The 23,674-nt window shown below is 43.9% G+C and overlaps 1 long non-coding RNA gene across 2 annotated transcripts in view; it reads left to right on the top strand.

The window, feature by feature from the left end:
* LOC149525772 (uncharacterized) overlaps nt 1-23,281 on the top strand; it is a 33,589-nt gene extending 10,308 nt beyond the window's left edge. Inside the window, exons 3-5 of one of the 2 annotated variants that reach the window (XR_016348528.1) lie at nt 15,316-15,479; nt 21,813-21,885; nt 23,156-23,281. This is a non-coding gene — a long non-coding RNA (uncharacterized LOC149525772). Of the gene's footprint in view, nt 1-1,403; nt 1,654-15,315; nt 15,480-21,812; nt 21,886-23,155 lie in introns of those variants that run through there. The other variant, XR_016348527.1, reaches the window with a different exon arrangement.
* Nucleotides 23,282-23,674: the final 393 nt, after the last annotated feature.

Genomic DNA, 23,674 nt, shown 5'->3' with positions numbered 1-23,674 from the left:
AGAGAGGGTGGACCAAAGACAATGATCAAGCGATTTGTCTCCTGCCATCTCTCTCCAGCCTCTGACAAACAGAGGCCAAGGACACCATTTTATCCCCTGGCTAATAGCCTTTTATGGACTTAACCTCCATGAAATTATCTAGCTTCTCTTTAAACTCTATTATAGTCCTAGCCTTCACAGCCTCTTCTGGCAAGGAGCTTCGCACCTCTTCTGCCTACCCCCAAGCTGCTGCCTCTAATAGAGGCAGCATCATGGGGAGTGTCGAAGCAAAAACACGCTCCTCTGTGTTTAGGCAGCTAACAAACAGCTTTATTAATTAATAAAGCACAGCATGAGCCAAACGTGGTTACAGCAGAGCCAGACCCAGTAAGGCTGCTAATACAATCAATCCTAGTATCTTTATACCCTTAGCCAAACAGTCTGACGTCAGGGCATCCAATTACAGAAATCCTCAATTAAATTTGGAAAAACCAAATCTTATCAACAAGATGGCGGACAGGTGCGAGGGAGTACATCTCCTGTCCCAACCAGCCCAATTAACACATACCAATAGCCCATCCTGTAGGCCTCTTCTCACGGGGTGACAGAAAGTTCACTCTGGTCTACGTGCTTGAGAGAAAAGCTGAAATGGTTTCTGATATACAAGATGGCTTTTAGCTAAACATGAAAATGGTTTCTACAGCTTCTACAGGAGGGAGGGCAGGCAGCTCTCAGGAACCAGCTTTTAAGCCGGCTCCCTCCCCCTCTCAGTACCGGTTCCTGCCTGGTTCCCTTCCTCTGTGGGAGGCAGCAAGGGGGGGAGGCTGGTGGCTCTGCAGAGCTGGCACACACGGAGAGTCGGTTTAAAAAACAGCTCCCCACATGTATTGGCTCCTCTCCCCCGCCTCCTCCCCATGCTGGTGCTTCTGATAGAGAGTCAGCAGCAGGGAGGCAAATGGCTTCACGTGAGCTGATACACGCAGCTTCCTGCATGTACCGGCTCCTATCAGAGGCAGCAGTGTTGGATAAAGAGGGGAGGTGGCTCCATGGCATCAGGTACTCGTGGGGAGCCAGCTTAAAAGCAGATTCCCCATAGGTACCTGCTCCCACCTTTCTTCCACCTTGCTGCTTCTGATACATAGACTCCAAGGTGTGTGCGTGTGTGCACGTGTAGTCAACAGGATTAACTGCTAAGACCAGGGTTATTGGTTAATCGAGTAGTCAACTAGACATTGACATCCCTAATATACGTCACACAATAATTAGGAATAATTAGGAATTTCCTTATTCCTTAAATATTACCCATATCCACATCACACAATAATTGGGTGGCTTGATAAGCCTCAAGCTTTCAATAGAGATCTTACATGTTACCCTTTATGGACAAATACCTTATGAGCAACATATTTGCTATCGTTTGTCAGGTTTGAGGTGAGAGTTATTTGCAAAGAACAGGGGACTGAAAGAACACAGCTTCAAGATTTTTAAGAATCTGAGGAAAATCTTTGGGCCTAAGACTCCGCACGAACAGAGAAAAAATTTATTTTTTGACTCAAAACCCCATCACCATGCTGAAGGAGTTTGCTCCCACCTTCCAGCTGACCTCCAAGCAGTGCGTGGATGAATTTTCCCCTCGCCTGGAAAATAAATGGCTGGGCAACTGCCCAAAGGGCACTATGAGCCTGTTGGTTTTCAGACACTGTACTCCCTAAAGACCCAATACCCATACCTTGAGAGTAGAGACTTGAAGGAGAAGGCTATTCACATGGCTGGGTCACAAAAGACAGATGGGGAGTATAAGGGTGACAATGAGGACTGCCACTCTCATACTCAGCTTTGATTACCCATGTTTAGCATTTTGGGCCAAAATGAGGATGAATCAGAACCTTCTACCCCACGGGGAGGGGGGGGCACAACATTAAAATTTGGGCACTGAAGCAGCTTGGCTACAAGCAGAGGAGCTGAAAGACTAAATCCTGGAAGCCCCAGGTAGAGCTGATTCTTCCAGAGCTGCCAGCTGTGCAGCAGGGAGCCTGGAAGCCTTGGACTGAGCCAGAGCTTCCTACCTCCAGTCACTATAGCCTTCAAGTTCTGGGACACTGACTTGGAGGCTGCCCTACAGCTGCAGACCCTAGAAGCCTGGACTCCCTGGTGAACTGGCAGGAAAACAGGCAGGTTTCTAACAGATTTCTATTTTGGTTTTGATTAATCTACATTTTCTGACCCAAAAAAATGGCTTTGTGAAAAATTTCTGACCAGCTGTACATTGGAGTGATTTCTGGGGGAATGCCTGCCTCCCCAAAAGAAAGATGCAGTCTCTTCCACCCCAAGTCTGACGGAAAGGAAAGAGTTCAAAGCCACTGAGGCTATGTCTAGACTACAAGCCTCTTTTGAAAAAGAGTGTCTAGACTACAACCAGTACTTTCGAAAAAGCAAGCCGCTTTTTCGAAAGAGAGCACGCAGGCAGTCTGGATGCTCTCTTTCAAAAAAGCACAGTTAGCATTACATAGTACCTTTTTTCAAAAGAGCACTTTTGAAAAAAGGCGTTATTCCTCAGAAAACGAGGTTTTCCATGGTCAAAAAAACTGCCACATTCTTTCGATTTACTTTCGAAAGAAAGAGGCAGCAGTTTAGACGCAGGGGACATTTTTTCGAAAAAAACCTGTAGTCTAAACACACCGGGGCTGTGTCTAGACTGGCCAGTTTTTCTGGAAAATCAGCCACTTTTCCGGAAAAACTTGCCAGCTGTCTACACTGGCCACTTGAATTTCTGCAAAAGCACTGAGGATCTCATGTAAGATTGTCAGTGCTTTTCCGGAAATACTATGCTGCTCCCGTTCGGGCAAAAGTCTTTTTCCAAAAAATTTTGCGCAAAAGGGCCAGTGTAGACAGCAGAGATTTGTTTTCCGCAAAAAAGCCCCGATCGCGAAAATGGTGATCGTGGCTTTTTTGCGGAAAAGCGCATCTAGATTGGCACAGACGCTTTTCCGCAAAAAGTGGTTTTGCGGAAAAGCGTCCTGCCAATCTAGACACGCTTTTCCGAAAATGCTTTTAACGGAAAACTTTTCCGTTAAAAGCATTTCCGGAAAATCATGCCAGTGTAGACATAGACCCTGATAGAAAGGGGTCACCCACATGACAATATCAAAAGCAGTTAGCAGATTTTCTTCTTTCTCTGTGTGAATCTCTCTGTCTGTGTTTATACCATTCCCATCATAGCAGCGTGTGTGTCTACTACCCCATGTGTAAAATGAGACAATAGTAATTACCATCCACAAAAGGACGCTGAGAAGGCCTGAATTATTTTTTCTGAAGTATTTTGAGAACCTGAAAAAGGTACCTTTGTAATCCCAGGTATGATATCAACCAGATCCCACTGTCAATTCTGTTTCAATGGGAGTTTCTTAGAAATGGTATCTTGTGAATATTTATTAGTATTATATTTGAGAATCAAAAGCTAAGTCTAAACAAAATATTTAATATGGTTAATTGCTATGCAGCATTAACTAAGCCACACAGTAATCCTGTGACATAAATGAGTAAGTACTCTATGCACATGGGGAAACTGAGACAGAGAAGATAAGTGACTTGACCTATGCCACGGGACGGGACATCAATAAAGACAAGATTAGAAGCCAGGGATTCCTTGCTTGTTGTCTTGTACTCGGTGCCCTGACCCACAGTACTATGATACTCAGATTAAGTCTTGACACAGACAGGGAAACTTTTTATTAAACTAATTGGAAAAAGAAACATTTCTGGGCAAGGGGTTCCTTGTGGAATTAGGATTATATTACCTTGTGTGAGGTGAATGGGAAAGAAGAAAGAACCCATGTGTTGCATAATTGGTTTGCTTAAATAAAAATACACCCTGGATTGTAAAACAAACTGAGTGTAGTTTGCTTTTAAATAGCAAGGTAGAAGAGAACAATTCTTCCTTCTACCTCCCAGTACAATTTAAAAGTAGAAAAACCTGTTTGATGAAATTGTTGCAAGTCATCAGTGAAAGGAACATGTTTGCAGGTACATTCACACTTGCTGGGACTCTTCTTTGTAGAAAGAAGTGGGTTGTGCCTACGAAAGCTTATGATACCATCCACATTTTTTGTTAGTCTCTAAGGTGCTGCAAGACCATTTGTTGTTTCTCAAGTTTTTTCAGTTACACATGGCTACCCCTCTGAGTCTTTGTAGAAAGGATGACAGTACCTCTGTTCCTACTGAATTGTGTCCCTTGGATCTGGTTCAATTGTACATTGCCTCAAACTGCTGTAATTTACTCAGAGTGCTGGACTGGCTTCTGGATAGACGAGAATTAAAAACTCCTTTGTGCACACATACATAGATGCACGCGATCACTCCTCAGCCATAGCTCTAGCTTTAGGTTTTCTTTCTTGAGGTCCATTTTGTGTTGGATTCTAAACTGTTTTGTGTGACTTGGATTAACTTTACAGGTACCTCTATAGTGGCAAGGATTACGGGGAATATTAAATCATAACTACAGTAGACTTTTTGCATGGAGTTTTTTTCCCCTTTCTAGAAACTATTGTATGAAGATCAAGCTGAATGTTTCAGGAATAGTTGGTTGCAACAGAAACTGGGGCTAAATCAGCAAGTTCATACTTCTTTATGATTCGTTGATAGTGAATGTTTACTCAAAGTTTTGTTCAAAACAATGATCAGAGAAAAAGTTTTTCAGATTTGTAGAGATTTGTTTAATTAAGAAACAAAATTGCTTTGTGGTTAGATGAAGTTTGTTTTGGGCAGAAGTGGATATCCAGTTTTAAAGATTAGGTCATCCCATAAGGTAACAGGCAAAAGAACCACCTTGACTTAGGTGGCTATTGCCAAAGCTCGAAGACTGAATTATGAATATTGAATCGAGTGTTACACACTATCCACACTACAAATTTGCTCATGAAATTATTACACAATTTCAAACATGCCCTTTGTAAGAATACTCATCTGTTTGTGGACAAATCTTGAACAGAAAAAAAAGGACTATGGCTCCACCTTGCAAACACATGTGCCTGTAACTTTATGGATGTGACTAGCACCTTTACGTTGAAGGCACAAGTATAAAACTTGCAGGATAATGCACTATATTTGTAAAATAAATTTTTAACAAAGTCTTATCACCTCAAGCGTTATGGTTCTGATCTTTTGAGTCATCTGTCAAAATCATCTGCCACATTAGGTATTTGATCCTTTTTTAATTAGCACAAATATACTTGGAGTTTGTATCATTATTTTTTCCAAACAGGAGGCATTAGCTCTGCACATTGGAGTCTGACTGGTGATATAATATTGTTGCATAGCTAGATGGCAGTGTTCTCATTATTTTTGAGCAATGCCAAAATTATTGGCAAGATTTTCAGGGGAACTTGGTTCCTCTTTATATAACTAATTGATGTAGCTAAATTTGAAAAGTGCTCAATGGGAATTTCTGGGTGCTGCACAGCACACTTGAATCTGTCTAAGCATCTACGCAGAACAGCTATTCCAGCAGAGCTATGCGGACATAGGTTCTGTCATACATGGCTTCAGTATAAGATGAGACAATAGATAGATACCAATGGGAAATATAAGGAAGCAATGAGACTATTTTGGACAAGATTCAGCCATTGTGCACATAAAACCCTGGTGAAATCAAATGGTTGGTATAGTCAGTTCTACACAAATTCAAGAGGAGTCCTGGAGGATGAATTTTGTCAGGGGCATATTTTGGGGGCAGGCTGGGCTTGGGAGGGAAGAGGCAAGCCAGAGCCTTTCTATATCTTGGCTATTCCCAGGTGCTGGAACAACCACAGCATCATAGCAGTTGTGACAATTCAGGCAGGGCAGCTCATAAGTTGCTCTAACCTGCCCTGGGGGCCAAACTAGATCTCAATAGCTCCAAGATCAGGGAGGCACATTGCCTTCCCTCTCAGCTCCTGCTTCAGGCTCAGCGCTAGTACAGGAATGAATTGGGCCCTTTATGAGAAGTGGAACATTAACTGGCTTTGGGGCTATCACATTTCTACAACCAAAGAGGATGCTTCACGCTACGCTTACCTCCCTCCATTTTATTCATCAACATAGCAGGAAGCAAGATTAAGCCCATAGCACAGACACTTCAGGCAGGTGTAGGGGTTCTCACAGTAACATTTTTGGTAGCCTCTGAGTGCAGCCACCAGCAAGAGCTATGATAATTTTTTCCAAAAAAATTAATTAACATTAGAAAAATAAATAAATATGCACACATACGTGTCCACATTGTTGTATTTTATTTATGGAGGTTGGGAGGTGGGGAAGGGGAGGCTTAATAATAACAACTATGTACAGTTGTCTCTATACTTACCTGGATCTAAACAGAATAGAAACACAAATAAGGTTCTTTGCAGGTTCTTGTCTCCTTTTTGTTGTTTCTTTTTCTTTTTATAGGTTTGCTAGTGAGTAAATCTGCTTCTGTGAAAAGTTGATATTTGCACTTTTCACAGCAGCAGACTTGTTAGCCAGCTAGGAGGCAGTGACAAGTAGTATCAACAAACATACAGATATCTCTGAATGATGGGCTGGAGGGGCCAGGAAAGGCAATAAAGACGGTGGTGAGCCTGAAGCCCAGTGGCCGGAGCCTATCGCCCACCATCATGAGGTGGAGGCTGGAAACCTGAGCCCACCACCCAGGGAACTCCGACTAGCTGCTGCTCTGGCATCTGTGCCTACAAAGCAGTTGTCCTCCTAGGAAACCCAGGAAGGGGCTGCTGCTTTGCTTCCCAACTTGTCCCAATACCTCTCAGGAGGCTGTAGCTGCAAAAAAAAGCTTCTGGTAGCCACATTTGAGAAACATTCTATACTGTAAGTCATTGAACCATAGAAGCACAAAAATGTAGAGCTGGCAGGGATCTCAAGAGGTTGCCCAGTCCAGCCCCCTGTGCTGAGGCAGGACTATCCCTAATAGGTATTTGTCTAATCTGTTCTTAAAAATCTCCAACAGGGATCCACTGTTATTATTTATTTAACCAGCCTTATAATTGGAAATTTCCCCCTAATATCTAATTTAAAGCTCCCTTGTTGCAGATTAAGCCAATTTCTTTTTATCCTTCCTTGGGTATATATGGAAAACAGATGATCAACACCCTCTTTATAACAAGCTCTTCCCGTGTTTGAAGACTATCAGGTCCCTTCTCACTTTTCTTTTCTCAAGATTAAACATGCCTGTTTTTTAACCTTTCCTCATTGGCCAGGTTTTCTAAACCTGTTATCACTGTTGTAACTCTCCTCTGGACTCACCAGTTTGTTTACATATTTCTTAAAGTGTTGTGTCAAAAACTAGACACAATACCCCAGTAGAGGCTTCACCAATTCTAGGCATAACAGGAAAATTACCTCCTGTGTTTTATATTCAACACTGGTTAATGAACCTCTGAAGACTAACACCTTTTTTGCAACTGCATCACATTGCTGCCTCATTAAATTTGTAATCCACCATAATCCCTCAATCTTCTTTCTGCTGTATTACCTCCTGCTCAATAATTCCACCTGTTGTATTTGTGCATTTGATTTCACCTTCGTAGGTGTAATAGTTTGCACTTGTCTTTACTGAATTTCATTGTGTTGGTTTCAGACCAGTCCCCCAATTAATCAAGATAATTTTCCATTCTAATCCTGTCCTCCAACGTGTTTGCATCTCCTACTGGTTTCCTGTCACCTGCATATTTTATAAGCATACTTTCCAATCCTTTATCCAAGTCATTATGAAAATATACCTGATCCACAAGAGACCCCCTGAGGGCTCTCACTAATTATGTCCTCCCAGTTTGATAATTATTGATAACTATTCTTTGAATACAGCTTTTAAACCAGCTGGGCATCCACCTTATTGTCAGGGCTGGCTTTAGGGGCAGGCAACTGCTGGGTTTGAAAGGCACGAGGCTCAGGGTGCTGTTTTTGTTAGTGACAAAATGGAAAATAGAATGTTTCAGGTATTCCATATGTGGATTCATTTTTTTGCTAACTCTGTAGAATGTTCTGGACCTTTGTAGATTTCATGAAATCTTCCAAACTTTCTGAGAACTACATTTACTTGAATCTCCTAGACAGTTGTCAGCTACTCCCTTGCAGGTACATGAGAGGCAAAAGTGTCTCCAGTCAGTCTTATATGATAGGATAAATCTTGGATCAAAGTCATGAAATGGGTTAGAAATGCAATAAAAAATAAGGTATTCAAAAGTGGAACAGATGAAAGCTATAAAATCTGAGTAAAGAATGCACCTGGGAATTAGCCACAATCTCATCCTTTAGCTCCAGCATACTTTAAGAAATGGCTCAGCCTTGAATATTCAGAATGGTACACTATGAAATACAATCATCTATGCGGCTGCTTGAGTTTTAATCTCACCATTATATAAAACAATATTAGGCCATCACCATGCAGACACCTTTATCTTATGTGTTGACTGACATCAATGGAACTACAGGTTGAACCTCCCAAATCCAGGACTCTCTGGTCTGGCAACATTCAGGCTGTGTCTACACTGGGCCACTTATTCCGGAAAATCAGCTGGTTTCCGGAATAAGCTGCGAGCTGTCTACACTGGCCCTTGAATTTCCGGAAAAGCAACGATGCTCTACTGTACAAAATCAGCCGCTATTCCGGAAAAACTATTCTGCTCCCGCTCAGGCATAAGTCCTTATTCTGGAACACTGTTCTGGAAAAGGGCCAGTGTAGACAGCCCAGCAGTCTTTTCCGGAAAAAAAGCCCCGATCGCAAAAATGGCGATCGGGGCTCTTTTCTGGAAAAGCGCGTCTACATTGGCCACAGACGCTTTTCTGGAAAAAGGGCTTTTCCGGAAAAGCAGCCTGCCAATGTAGACGCTTCTTTTCCGGAAAAACTGAAAACGGAATAGTATTCCATTTTAAGCAGTTCCGGAAATTCATGCCAGTGTAGACACAGCCTCATAGTCTGGCAAGACCATGGATGTTGCTGGACCAAAGAGCCCCAGAAGTGGGAGCCAGCCTGGAGAACTTAAGGTCTGCAGAAAGCGGCTGGACCAGTAGTGGCTGGGCAGTGGTACCCCAGCATCAGCAGGGCCAGGTGGCTTCAGGGAGCCTCTGCCCCTGTTGGGGAACCCCCAGTGACAATGGGGTCACATGGGCAGAGAGCCCTTAGAAATGAGCAGCAGCCAGAGAATCCCAGAGACCTCCCTGTGGCAGGGCTGGGATGGCCAGGCAGCAGGGTCAGGCAGCACCCTGGGAGCTCCAGCTGGGGAACCTAAGCAGTGGGGCCAGTCAGCAGCCAGGGAGTCCTGGCCCCATCAGGGGAATTCCTGGTAGCAGCGGTGCTGACCTAGCAGCCCTGGCTGGGGAACCCCCAGCAGCAGTGGGAAACCCCCAGAGGCAGCAAGGCAAGCAGTGGCCAGGCAGCCCTGTCTTGCGAATCCCTGGGAATCCCTGGCGCAGTGGGCGGGCAGCAGGGCAGGGAACCTGAGCCAGGCCAGCTTTAGCGGGGCAGCAGCAGTATGGGGAGCCCCAGACTTGGGAACCCCAAAGAGACAAGCTGGCAACGGGGCAGCCAGCAGGGGCTTGCAGACCTCCCCTGGTCTGGCAAACTCCCTGGTTTGGGATGACTCAGGTCCAAAGGGTGCTGGACCATGGAGATCCAATCTGTACTCACATGTATAAATTATGCACATGTGCAACTTTCTGCAGGATCAACACCTGAGTGTTTAGTATCAGAGGGTTAGCTGTGTTAGTCTGAATCTGCATAAACAACGAGGAGTCCTGTGGCACTTTATAGACTAACAGATTTATTGGAGCATAAGCTTTCGTGGGCAAAGACCCACTTCGTCAGATGCACGTAGTGGAAATTCCAGAGGCAGGTATAAATATACTGGCACATGAAAAGAAAGGAGTACCCATCAAGAAGAAGGCCAGAAATAACACGATCAGTTCAGTCAGGGAGGATGTGGCTCACTTCTAGCAGCTGATGTGGAGGTGTGAACACCAAGAGAAGAGAAACTTGAGTGATTGTAACCAAAATGGACATTCCTCAGCCTGGTTGGCTCTCTGTATACCTACACTGGCTTGTATGACTTTTCTTGCACAGTGTTTGGTGATCACAAACCCTTTAGTCCCCAACAAAGTGTCCACGACATTACCTCATTCATGGGCCAACCTCTCTTGTGGTCAGAAGTCTGTTTCCTTCTCTCGCAGATACCCAGTCTCTGCTCTGCCTTAGTATTCAGAATATCTGAGTAACTGAAGGATCAACAAAGTTTGAAATGATACGGCAGTTTTATTTTTGTGTGTGTGTTGGTGTATAATGCTATTTACTCTAACATCACATACAGTTAACCATGTGCCCTATTTCTGGAGTAGTGTTCAGCTAAAATACAGTAAAATTCTTGTTCTTATTCGTCATCTCACTTCTTGGAGGAAAGAATAATTTACAATATTTTGTGAACATGGAGCTCTTCATATGAACTAGTGGGTTTTTTGAATTCTACCCTTTATACTAGATAATTAAATTATTTTTAGCTATAATACTAAATATGTTTTGATTAAGTATATTAAATTGTGTTTAATCAGCTAATCGAGTAGTCAATGAAATTTCCATTGACTACTCAATTAGTCAATAAGGGGGCAAACTGCTGCGCCTATGCTTTTTAAATGTAGTAAGAGCATGGCCACCAGGCTCTTACTTCGTTTAAAATGCAGAGCTGCAGCGGGTTCCCGCGCTTTTATTACATTTAAAAGCATAGGCGCAGTGAGGGACTGGATGCAAGCCGGGACTCAACTGTCCCAGCTCGCACCCAGTCCCCCGCTGCTCCTCTGCCTCCCCTACCCCCTGCAGAGCCAGTGCTGGGGAGAACTGGCTTTTAAGCCAGCTTCCTCTAACACCAGTTCTTGCTCCCCCATGTTGCTGCCTCTAATAGAGGCAGCAAGGGTGGGAGAAGTGACTAGATGAATAGTGACTTGACTACCCAAGAAGCCTAGGCTTATTGGGTAATTGACTACTTGACTAGTCACTTACATCCCTAGTTTTGATTTCATTCAGGAATTAATAGGAAAACCCTCCTGAAGCTAATTTAACATATATAGATCCCAATAGCTAGTACTAAAAAACTCTTTTAGCCTGGTTGCTTAGTAAACTGTTTATATTATATTGAAAATGTAAGCAGCACATTCAAATCCTAAGGGTTGTATATTTATGAGAAATTCTTCAGATCTTTTGTTCTCTTGGGGACTTATTCATTCTTACCTTCTGACACAACTGTTTATAACTGGCCCTTCTACCTTGTGTTTATTAAAATATGCTAAACCCCACAAAGCATAATTAAATCCAGCTTTCCTGCCTGTACATCTTGGCATGTGCTAGGGAATGCCCTTTGTTTGGAAGCTGAAGCTTTAGAGACAAATTTGCCTCTTGCTTACATCACTGCAGCCACATCAAAATCTTTTTTATTCAAGATTGAAGTTAGCTTCACACACAGGCTGTCTCTAGATTACATCCCTTTTCTCGAAAAAGGGATGTAAATTAGACACTTTGAAATTGCAAATGAAGCCGGGATTTAAATTTCCCACACTTCATTTGCATAATGGCGGCCGCATTTTTTTTCTGAAACGGGGCTTTTCGAAAGAAAAACGGCCGTTTAGATGGGGATTGATCAAAAATAAAACCCTTTTTCAAAAGATCCTGTACTTCTAACACTCCTTGTACAGGATCTTCCGAAAAAGGGTTTTATTTTCGATTGATCCCTGTCAAAATGGCCATTTTTCTTTCGAAAAGCCCTGTTTCGAAAAAAACCACGGCCGCCATTATGCAAATGAAGCACAGGAAATTTAAATCCTGGCTTCATTTGCAATTTCGAAGTGTCTAATTTACATCCCTTTTTTGAGAAAAGGATGTAATCTAGTCACAGCCACAGAGTCCAAATATTCAGGCTTAAGTAAGAGGAGTTCAGGGAGCCTGAAGAATTGAACCCCTCTCCCCTTTTGAGGCCATTTCCAGGGCATGAAGCTGCCACATAGTCCCCCCCTGCCCTTACAGGTGCTATGCTATCCCAGCCTATGAAATAGTGGCCACTACTTCTGTGCTCCCAGCATGGGATACTAGGCCACTGGTTCTAGAAAACAAACCAACCACGATCTACAGCCCCTTTCCTGGTCTACCCTAAAGCTATCATGGCCTGCCCACCCCAGAATGATCTTCCTTACCAGCTAGTGAAGAGCAGGGTACTCTTGCTATTATTTGCAGTGGAGGCATGCAGCATGCTGAGCTCCAGCTGGGCAGCCCCCACGATAGAGCTGGGGGGGGGGGTGATTTTGAGTAGAGGCGCATGAAATATTCCTATCAAAATGCAAATCTACTTTCATTACATTGTATTATGAATGCAACTCAAAGGACCCTTTGTAAACACCAGCAGGTAGATTTGAACCAGGGACCTCTAGAGCATAATGTAGAAAGCTCTACAACTTGAGTTATAAAGTTAGCTCTTAGCTCAGGTTGCAGAGCTCACTCATTCTTATCTCTCTGCTGTAAGTGGTCTAAATGCCACTACATGGGACAGTCAGCACACCCACTAGGTATGTGGGTTACTCATGCACTCATAGGCTGTGTCTAGACTGGCAAGTTTTTCCGCAAAATCATCTGCTTTTGCGGAAAAACTTGCCAGCTGTTGTCGGGGAAATCTCGCTCCCCTGGGGTACAGAGCCCCCAGAAGGGTCCGAGGCTGGAGGTCAAAGCAGTGAGGCAGGAGAGAAACCTAGAAGGAAAACTTTATTATGCATGCATGCAGGCTGACCGCTACCAGAGTGAGAGCAGCCAGCATTGAGAGACAGGTTCAGGGATCCTTTATACAGTATGTTCAGACAGTTTAGTTGTTGATTGTTTTCTTTAACATATCAAAGTCTCAGCAGAAGTACTCTGAGACTTTCTGTTCACACCAGGAGTGCTAGAAGTAAGTTTTACAGAACAAAGCCACATGAGAACTTGAGTGGAGGAGTCTACAAGGCAAACTGTGACAAAGATAAGGGTTTACATGACAAATTGTGACAGACTAGGAGTATCCATGAACTTGAGATAGGCATTGTAAGGGTCTTGATTAGAGTTAATTTGATTTCTCTCTGTTACAGGGAGAGAGGCCTGGAAAACTTTTAACCCTTACAGCAGTTTTCTTTTAGAGAGTTTTGATTTCCTGCACAGTCCTCCCTTAGACACAATTGGAGTTATTTGATTTTTCTCCCACACTGTCTACACTGGCCGCTTGAATTTCCACAAAAGCACTGACAATCTCAGGTAAGATTGTCAGTGCTTTTGCGGAAAAACTATGCTGCTCTCGTTCGGGCAAAAGTCTTTTTCCGAAAGACTTTTGCACAAAAGGGCCAGTGTAGACAGCAGAGATTTGTTTTCCGCAAAAAAGCCCCGATCGCAAAAATGGTGATCAGGGCTTTTTTGTGGAAAAGTGGGTCTAGATTGGCCACGGACTCTTTTCCGCAAAAAGTGCTTTTGCGGAAAAGCGTCCATGGCCAATCTAGACGCTCTTTTTCAAAAATGCTTTAACAGAAAACTTTTTCATTAAAAGCATTTCCGGAAAATCATGCCAGTGTAGAAGTAGCCATAGAGAATGTATCTGTAACTTGTATTAGTAACTAGAAGAACCAATTGGAAGCAGGACTCCATTGTGCTAAAGGTTGTACAAATAGACCAGGAAAGACTAGCCCTAGCTTGAGCAACCTACCAACTAACTATATTTTGCAATTGTTGTTAACTTTTTTTGGTGAAAAAAATACCCCTATTTTCCACTAAAAATGGGCTTCTTTTGAGCATATCAGGCCCTTTCTTGAGTAGTGAATCTGGCTTTTACATAGAAAACATGAAAACCAGTGCAAAAATAAGAGTTTGAAACTGCAAATGAACAATATTTAGACAGCATAGAATCTTGAATAATGAAAGAGCAGGGGAAAAGCGTGAATCTCAAACAGGCAAAACATTAAATTTTGTCCAGTTCTTGGTTGGAAGGAGGAATTATGGGATAAATATAGCAGGGATTTTATATTTCTGACAGAGCTCAATAGAAGAGCACCAGAGAGGACTTTGGTAGCTGGTGGGGGGATATAGGTGAGGGTGGACAATTTTTGATTGAGGGTCACTGCAAGATTTTGGTAAGTGGTCAAGGGCTGCTGTTTCTATGGAGGAGATGTGGGGGCTGGGATAAAGGTTAGGTACAGAAGGAAGCTCAGGATAGGGGATTAGGGTGCAGGAGAAGGTATGGGGTCTGAAGGAGGGGGTTGTGATCTTGGGCAGGGGATTAGGGTGCAGGGTCCAGGGAGGATATGGGTGCAGGAGAGGATTCTGGCCTGAGGGAGAGGTGTAGGAGGGTGTGCTGGATCTGGGAAGGAGTTGTGACCTGAAGGAGAGAGGGAATGAGGTGCAGAAGGTTTGAGTGGTGATCTGGTGCAGGGAGGGGGTGGGGTGCCAGAGACAGGCTGTGGCTGAGAGACACTTACCTAGGCAGCTCCAAGCCACCAACCCGGCAGCACCTTGAGGCTCAAAGCAGTTGGCTACTACCTGTGGCTTTCTGCTCTAGGCACGGGGGGAAGCAAGGAGAAACCTTTGTGCAATGCTCCCTGCCCACCCAACAAAATCTCTCAGCTTCCATAGGCTGGAAATTGGCCAATGGGAGCTGAGAGACTTTGCTTGAGGATGGGGGATGTGACACAAAGCTTCCTCTGCCCCTAGGTCCCAGAGCAGAGACCCACAGGGAGCAGCCAGCTGCTTAAAGTGGCCGGGGGCTGCTTCTGTGCCTGAGCGTCCCTGCAGGGAGGCCAGCTTGGTGGGCTGGATCTGAGCGATGGGCCATATGTTGCCTGCCCCTGATTTAGGTGGATGTCAGTATGGGGCAGAGGTGGGCAATAATTTTTGATGGAGGGCCATGCCAAGATTTTGGAAAGTGGTCAAGGGCTGCACTTTTCCATGATGTTAATGGAGGAGGAGTGGGGTCTGGGATGGAGCTTGAGTGCAGAAAGGAGTTTGCAGTAAGGGATTGGGGTGCAGGAGGGGATGTGGGGTCTGGAAGGGAGTTTGGGTGAAGGAGGCAGTTGTGACCTCGGGCAGGGAATTGGGGTGCAGGGATTTATGTTGAGACCTTGGGCTAGAAGGGGTTGTGACCTGTGGAGCATGTGTGGAGCACATGTTGAGGGTCCTGACAAACTCAACACCCTGCCCCCGAAGCGGCTGGGTATACTCCCCCTGTGACAGGGCCACAAGCATTTTCCTGCAGGAAATGCGAAATATTGAGGGATTCCATTTTTAAAAAACAAATTTTGTAACGCAAGTTTTATGATTCTTTATTTCAGATGCAAATAATTGTCAAGACTAAAAATAAGGGGACAGGGACATACTATTTATATGGACCGTAGCTAACTTTATGAGTCAAATGAGTGACGACCCATGAAAAGAGGGAGTTTTGAGAAATACACTCATATGCAAAAAGCACTTGCATAATTGCAAGCACGATCAGGTAAAACAAAACTTAGTCCTCTTTAACCTACCCTGTTTAGATCTCATGTGAATTTAATGAATCCTAGGATAAGGATAGAGTTTGTTTTAATTATTTGTTTGTTTTATAGTTCAAAACCTGTAGGGGAACATTTTAAGTTGCCTGGGCACTCGTTAATAGATTTAAACAGCCATTCTTCTACAAAGCAATTTCACAAGCCAGCTACAGAGAGAGAGAGAGTGCGGAATTGACCTTCGGACACAAATTTGATACTGTTTCCCTTGGCCTAAACAAAGACATTAACTGGATGGCCTATTATAAAACCAGCCTTCCTTATATTTAACACATCATTGACATCAAAAGCTGAGTATGGGACACTTCCAGCTCACTCAATTAGCCTCATTAGCAACCTCATTACCTACTAATGACAGGTACATTTTTTTCCTCTCAGTACTTTTTCTTATAGATCCCCTTTTTTCTCCACTCACCTGAAGAAGTGGGTGTTGACCACGAAAGCTCATGATATTATATATATTTTTGTTAGTCTCTCTGGTGCCACAAGATTTCTCATTTTTACAACATACTATTGATTATATAATGCATTTTAAAAATACCATCAAACTGAAATTAATGGGTATAACTCACTGAGAACTGATTCATGAGTGTGTTTTTTGCTAATTACATTAATTGCATCATTGCAATTGGATTATTTGAGGCAAGGAAGTTTACTCCAGTAGGTCATTTTGTTCACACCTCTTTCAGGATTAAGTGAGTGCCAAAGAGCCAGCTGCAGCAGGGACAGTCTCCTAGCAACACACTGGACACAATTGATCTTAACAGGGCCTGCCTGATTAAATGAACTTACTAATTGGTGGTGGGGCTGAGCTAGATACTGTTTAACCCAGCAATAGCCAGAGCTCATTGGCCGCTCAATGTGTTTTTACCAGCAGCTGTGCTTGGTCCTGCTTCCCCTGTTAGCTCCCACTTTGCCTACTTCTGTGTCTGGTTCTGCCCTTACTCTTCTCTAGTCTTGACATGCTGGGCTGCAGCATCACCAACCAGGACTGCCGCAGTCCCATGCTTCTCCAATCCACCCTACACACATCTACCCAACCCCCTGCCCTGATTCCTGCACACACACACACCCTGCACCCACCATGTGCTATGCCCCCAGGGGGGAGTTGCCATATGACAGTACTTGTAAGGCTGTGTCTACACTATAGGGATTTTCTGGGATACCTCTGGTATCCCGGAAAAACTCTGCTGCGTCCAGGCCACGTCTGCTCTTCCGTGTGTGTGGTTTTTTTTTTTTTTTTTTTTTTGCAGAAGAGCAGATGCAGTCTTTTGGAAGCCCTGTCTTCCTCATTCTATGAGGAAGAAAGGCTCTTCCGAAAGAGGAAGTTTTTCCGAAATTTGGCCCAGTGTTGATGGGCAAAATTTTGGAAAAACCTCTTCCGAAAAAACTGTCGGGAAAAGATATGCAAATGGCGGAGTGCATTTTGTGTACCTTTTTCTGATAAATCCATTGTAATCTAGACATAACCTAAGAAATGTAAATTACCTTCACTATTGTTAATCTATTCCCCTTTGTATTTGGTTACCTTTTCCAGGCCTGAAGCAGGGCTCTGTGTAACTTGGAAACTTGTATTTTTCACTAAGAGAAGTTGTTTCAATGAAAGATATTACTTCACCCACCTTGTCTCTCTAATGTCTTGGGACCAATCCGGCTACTGCAAACACAGAGAGGGCTGTGAGAGTATCAGACGATGCACTGCATTGTGTGTTATTTGTTGAACATGTGTTTAAAGCTTCTGCCAGGCGCTGCTGACAGGAACAAGGGCTGGGTTCAATATCTGGGGTTTTATCAATATGTAACCCAGAGGGGCTGACACCACTGAGAAGGGAGAGGGAAGTCTGCTCTACAGCCTTAGCTAAGAGCCAGCTGGCTTTTAGCTAGCAGACTTCACTCTCCCTACTCAGTAGTCTCAGTGCTTTTGGGTTACAAATATAAAACAGAATGGGTTCAAGCCCACCCCCCCAGTAATCTGGGAAAACTAAACATCATCCCTGGGTGCCTCTAAGAGGCAATACAACCTTGATGACAAACACTGAATCTATGTATCAGGGCTGGCCTAAGGTAACATGGAACCCTGGGTGAACTTGCATTTTGGTGCCCCAGTTCCCGTAGGTGTGACACCCCCGCATTAACCCTACCCCCCATAGGCTCTCCATCTTCCCTTTATCCCAAACCCTGCTCCCTCCTGCCCCCTAACTCTTACATTGTGCCCTCTCCCCGCCCAATCCATACACTCCTCTCTTGCACCCCTAGCCCCTGCACCTCCTTCACGCTTATCACCTGCACCTCCCACCTATGCACCTACTCTCCAGACACTGTTGCTCGGCTGCCTGGCTGCCACCTCTGTCAGCTGGTTCTTGGCAGATGAGGTGGGAATCAAACAAACACTGCGCAAGGGGCCCTCTTTGACAGGCCCAAACCACCCACTCCAGAGGCCAGCCCTGCCGTGTATAACAAAAGACAATTTTAAGTTAAAAAGGAACCCAGCCTTATTCTGTGAAAACACCACAAACATGACTCAGCAAGCGAGAAAACATAAGCAAACACCCAACCCCCAATAGCGTCCTTTGCCTCAGTTTCCTACCCTGCAGTGTGAAAGTCTGACAGATGGCTATCCCTTTAACACTCCCTCCTTTCCCTTGACAGCACTCCATTGGTCAGTAGAGTCAGAGACCAGTGCTTGTTCATGTGGGGATCACCTCCCTTCCCTGAAAGTGGGGTTGGGGCATTGATCAATATCTCTGCTGCTGCCACATGCCTCTGAAACTGGCTTACTGCTGCTGCTAGATCTTCAGCTGCTTGGCACTGCTTTCTCTGCCACCTCTGGCTGCTTTCTGCTGCTGGTATCTCTGCTGGCTTACTGCTCACTGCCACTTCTGTGACACCATGTTCTGAGGTTCCCCGCCTTAGCCCTGCTCTCAGTAATTTTACTGGGTAGCAGGGAACAGCACACATGACTTGTGTGTTCTCATACTGGGACTGCAGCCGAGCCTGGGCAGGGAGCAGAAGCTGCTACCTCCCCAGCCAGGGTCTCCCTCAGACAGCTGCTGCACTGCACAGAGCAGTGACCGGAGCAGCCAGCTTCAGCTGCTTGAGAAGCCGTTCATTCCTGATCCCTGTCCGGGCCCAGCTGCCAGAAATAGCAGCCAAACATGCCAGAGTGCAGGCACAGCAGGAGTAAGGAGCTTATCTCCCTTCTCCCCTGGCAGACTAATCTAGGCTGCAAGGCTGGTCTAACCATATAGGTGAACTAGGTGGTCACAGGAGCACCCGGTTTTAAGAGGTGCCAAATTTGATGGAACTGATTTTTCCTCTCTATTTAAAAATATATTAATATGTTATCTACTATATATTTTAGGGAGTTTGTCTGTCTGTTTGCTCAAGAGCTCCTTCTAAGTGGTAAGAGCTAAGGCCACCAAATTCGGCGTGCAGCTTCCTTTTATCATAACTTAAAGTGAGGTCAGGGTTTGGTTGTGCCAGGAAAATGGGATGTTCCTGCAGTGGGATTGCTTCTCATTAAACCATACAGAAAAGAGACAGAATCATCAAATTAAGTACAGTCTTCAAAACTGATATAGCCGAGCAAATGTTGAAAGACTGATGAGCTGGAAAAAGAGGATGGTACAACTGAGGTAGTTGTTACCCAGGGGATCTACAGATACAAATCGAGGTCTGGGGCTTCTTACAGTACCACACTATCACATGCAAGAATGAACTACAAGACAAAGAAGGTAAGAAGAACTCTGTCCTTTCTGAAATGCTGATGAACCACAGAGTCACATGATGGGTGAGATCAGACTGTGGGATGTGGCACCTTGGAACTCTTGTCATTTTCAAAGATCTGTAGCTCTCGAGTGCTTTAAGAATAAAGTTAGTGTGCTTACGAAATCCCTTTGCAAAGCCTGTGTTTCTGCACTTTCTTGCCATGTTGTCCCAGAAGGGGTTAAACTAGAAGTCTAGTGTTCCTGCTGTCTTGCTGGAGTGCCAGTGGCACGTACAGTCTCAGACACTGATTTCAGATGGCGAGGCTGCAGGAAGCGACAGACAAGAGGTCTGAAACTGGGAGTGTGCTGTATAGATCCACAGCTAAAAACAATGACTATGCTCCAGAAGAGAAGTCTGTAGGACCTATAACTGGATGCACTCACATGACAGCAGACCAGTCAACAGTGGGGGAGGTGGAGAGTAAAGAGGTCAACCGCCCCAGATCCCAGCAATGCAGAAAAGCCTGGGACTTGTGGCTGCCACCACTGCTACTGTGGCTGCAGGGGAGGCTGGAGCCCCGGAAACTTTAAATAGCCACTGGAGACCTGGACAGTGGGGTGATGCACTCCATGTAGCATGCTCTGGGTGGTGCTAAGGACTGGCTGGGTAGAGGGGTGCAACACATTCCAGGTGGTGCTGAGGACTAGTTTCTCCAGCCCCAGCTCTTTTACCTGAGTCCCTACTCTTTCCAGGAACAAGGATCCATTCCCCCACCCCCACCTTGCCCAGAGGTCTGGTAATTGTGTTGGCCTCCTACATGACAGGTAACCATACAGTGGTTTACTGGGCCAAGCTGTAACAGCCCTATTTTCAGAGATGCTGAGCACCTGTAACTTAGTCACTAAAGTTTGAAATTTTGATGTAGGTTACTTGCCCAAGGTCACAGAGTCATTGACAGAGCTGGGAGCAGAGCTCTGGTCTTGAGATAGAGCCAAGTTTGGTCCATACTGTTCCATTATATTGTGACAGTGAGATGTAACTTCCAGCAGGGCATTTTCCTTTGAAGCAGTCTTAAAAGATGATGATTAAATGTTCACTTTAGACTACTGTCTAGGACATTTGTTAGAAGCTTAAGTGATCGCTACAGGGAACTTTATCGTTCTCAGACCAGAGTCAAATAAGAATTCAAACTCTACAGAAGTTGTATTGGAAAAAATCAATAGCTACCTTTATGCAATAAATTACAAGGTGAACTTGGCTGACCATTATACAATCAAATCACTGGTACACCAAATATCAGAGCCATTTATTGCAGAGGCTTTGAATGATTTTGTGTCAAGGTGTAGTGGTCATAAAATGCAAGTCACTTCTATTGTACCCTGGAGCATCTAGTTTTGCACAGCACAGAAAACCTGCTTACGAGATATTGGTTTTGTATTGTATATGTGCAAACTTCAATAACACCCTTCAGACACAGTCCTGGTACTCAAGATATCAGAGACAGCAGTTTGTGATGGAAGAACACATTTATTTCAGTTCATTTGCCGGGGCAGTATGAGAGAGTTTGTCTGAAATGCTTCTGATGAAAACTTTGGATGGATGGCTAAAACAAAAGGTCGTTCTCTACTGCGGGAATGAGTGTTGCACAGCCTGTTCAGGCTGGGGAGCTATCTGCAACAGCAGTAGAATTTTGCCGGAACAAACTACAAGGTGAAGGAAATGGGAGGACAGTGTTTGTGGTCTATTAAAACAAGATTTTCCACTGGGAATGCTCCCTTGTTATGATATCAGGAAGCAGGAGGGACACATTCTGTGCACATGCACTCCCTTTTGAACCTGTTGTATACTGAATGTTCTCCTCCTTTGCGATTTTGCTGCTTGTTACCTTCTCTTCATCTCTCTCCTTTATTGCCACTTTAACCCCTGCAACCTTTCACCTGTTCAGTTTCTTTCTACCACTCACTATGCTTTCTAACGCTCCCCCCCCTTTTCGCCATCCCACCATCATTCCCACTCCATTTCCTCCCTTTGCCTAGTTGAAATCATTTAGTGACATTTTTTGATGACAAATGGACTTTTGATCAATATGAACATTTCAAAGATTTTTTCATTGTGATCATAATTTTCAAATAAAAAATGGAAATAAAAAACTGAAAAAACTACACATTTTTCAGTAAAAATGTTCAGCTTTCAATTTTTGAAAAGCCAACCATTTGTTTTCCTGGGAAACCCAAATTTTTACCAAAAATGGGTTTTAAAAACTAGAAGTGGTTCATTTTACTATTTCTGATTTTCACCGAGAACCATTTTTAAAGAGGAAACTGTACTAATAAAAATATTGAAAAACTCTTTAAATTAATTGGGATTTTTTTTCAACCAGGTCTAGCCTTTACCCTTGTTTGCAACAATCTCATTGCCCCATTCCTTCCCACTTCAAGCTCAAAATGCATGTCCTCCCAAATGACACCTCACAAATTTTGTAACATAAACAAGACACACGACATGAGTACAGAACTAACAAGACTTGAGCCATCATTGCTTGTATGTTGTTATATATTTTCTGTCTTTTTTAGGGTATGTTTCCAGCTGCGGTCTAGAGACATTTCCCAGAGCAGTAAGGCTGTAGCAGCATGGACAGTGGCTCAGGTGGATGGGTTTGTACTTGTATGGCTAGCCTAAGCCACCTCCCTATTATTTTTAAATGTCCTCTTTCTAGTAGGACTAGTGTGTGTCTGTTTATCCATGGTAGGCAAAATACTCCCTTAGACGGGACACTGTTTGGACCAGTGTGGAGTCTTCCTCATTTGCAAAACACCTATTGCATCTTGGACACAGTCACTAAAATATTTCTGATTCCCACTTCTTACAGCCTTAGAAACATTCGTTATGTAATATTAATGGCTCACTTTCCATGCTGGGGATATGACTGAGAAAAAAGAGGCAAAAAAAAAAAAAAGAAAAAAAAAAAGAGGCACAGCCACATAGCCCTGTATATTCAGCCCTCATTTCTCCTTTTACTGTGTTATCTTTTTCTTTTAGTCTCATTGACCTTGTTGGGATGTCTTGATCAAATGTGCTTCTGGCTAAATGTTGCTTTCCTCTCTCAGGCGAAGCCAACAAAGACATTTATTTTGCCTGATGAAAGACTCCAGGATTTGGCTATAATACACTTGAGGCTAGTTTTGTACCTTACTGCTGCAGGGGACCACAATAGGGAAGTAGGGAAGGAAACTGCCTCATGATTTAACCCACATACAGCAGCAAGCTACAGTTGCAGTTCCCTGGGTGGGGAATTGCTCCCTGCTAATCCTCTAATAGGCAGCAGGATTATGTCCTGCCCTAGCTAATGGAGACAGCTTGTGCTGGTTAAAGTTCTCCTGTGTACTAGTGGCTTTCTGTGCCTCAGTCCCTCCCAGAAATGCCATTGGGGCAGGACAGCTCTGCCCTGACCTCAGCACACAGCCATGCCCACTCAGCATAATTGAACCAACAATATTTTAGTGTTAATGGTAACTGAGTTGCTAGCTGCAGCCTTCATCTCAATTCATTTAGGGTCTAATAGTTTTCTTTCTTGGCTTCCAGTAGTTGGGGAGATGGTTTGATTCATCTTCATAATGTCTGATAGGGTTACGTGACACAGCTAATATAATGCTTGAATGGAACATTGCTCTCACTTTTCTTGTTGGACCAATTCTCCAGACTTCCTCACCATATGACACTGCAATGCAGATGGTTTAGATTAGAACTGCAGGAGAACTCAGCACACTGACAGTTCCACAAATTCTCCATATTTAATTTCTGAAATAGAGGATACCAACACTGCATTTATCTCTTACCTGTCCCCTCCCCTGGGTTTAGCTTTATTGGTAACTCATATAACCAAATCTGCTGGATTTTGCTGAACTACTTCTCTCAGTCCCTAGATCCCCCAGCCTGAAGGAGACTCCAACAGCCGCTTGTATCCTGGATGAGATGAACAAGATTCACATGTCACTATGATTCTTAAGTAATAGCCCTACCCCTTAAATACACAATATTTCAGAAAGCTGGATAAATCCTCAGGTTTTTGGCAGCTAAAATTAACTGAAAGAAGCTCAAAACCATTCACATTTAATATACCATTAGGAAGATACTGATTCTTACGCTTACCCTCCAGCATAACTTCAGTACCACAAGAGTGCCACAAAACTATACATATGATTTGTGAACACATGTATGGTACTGACACCGTGATGGATGACATCCTCAACTGGGGCTCAACAAAAGAAGAACATGACCGTAGACTTCAGGAGTGTAACTAGAGCAGCAAAACTGAAACTAAATAAGGAGAAAGGTGTTTTAAGGGTTACAGAAATGGCTTTTGTTAGGGCATTATTTCCAAAGAAGGCATAAAACCTGATAAGATGAAGATTTCAGCCACTGAAATGATGTCACG

Source organism: Pelodiscus sinensis, chromosome 1, assembly GCF_052426305.1.
Source record: "Pelodiscus sinensis isolate ZL-2025 chromosome 1, ASM5242630v1, whole genome shotgun sequence".
Lineage (NCBI taxonomy): Eukaryota > Metazoa > Chordata > Testudines > Trionychidae > Pelodiscus > Pelodiscus sinensis.
The sequence above is the reverse complement of the archived record's forward strand: the minus strand, read 5'-3'. Positions and strand labels throughout refer to the sequence as shown.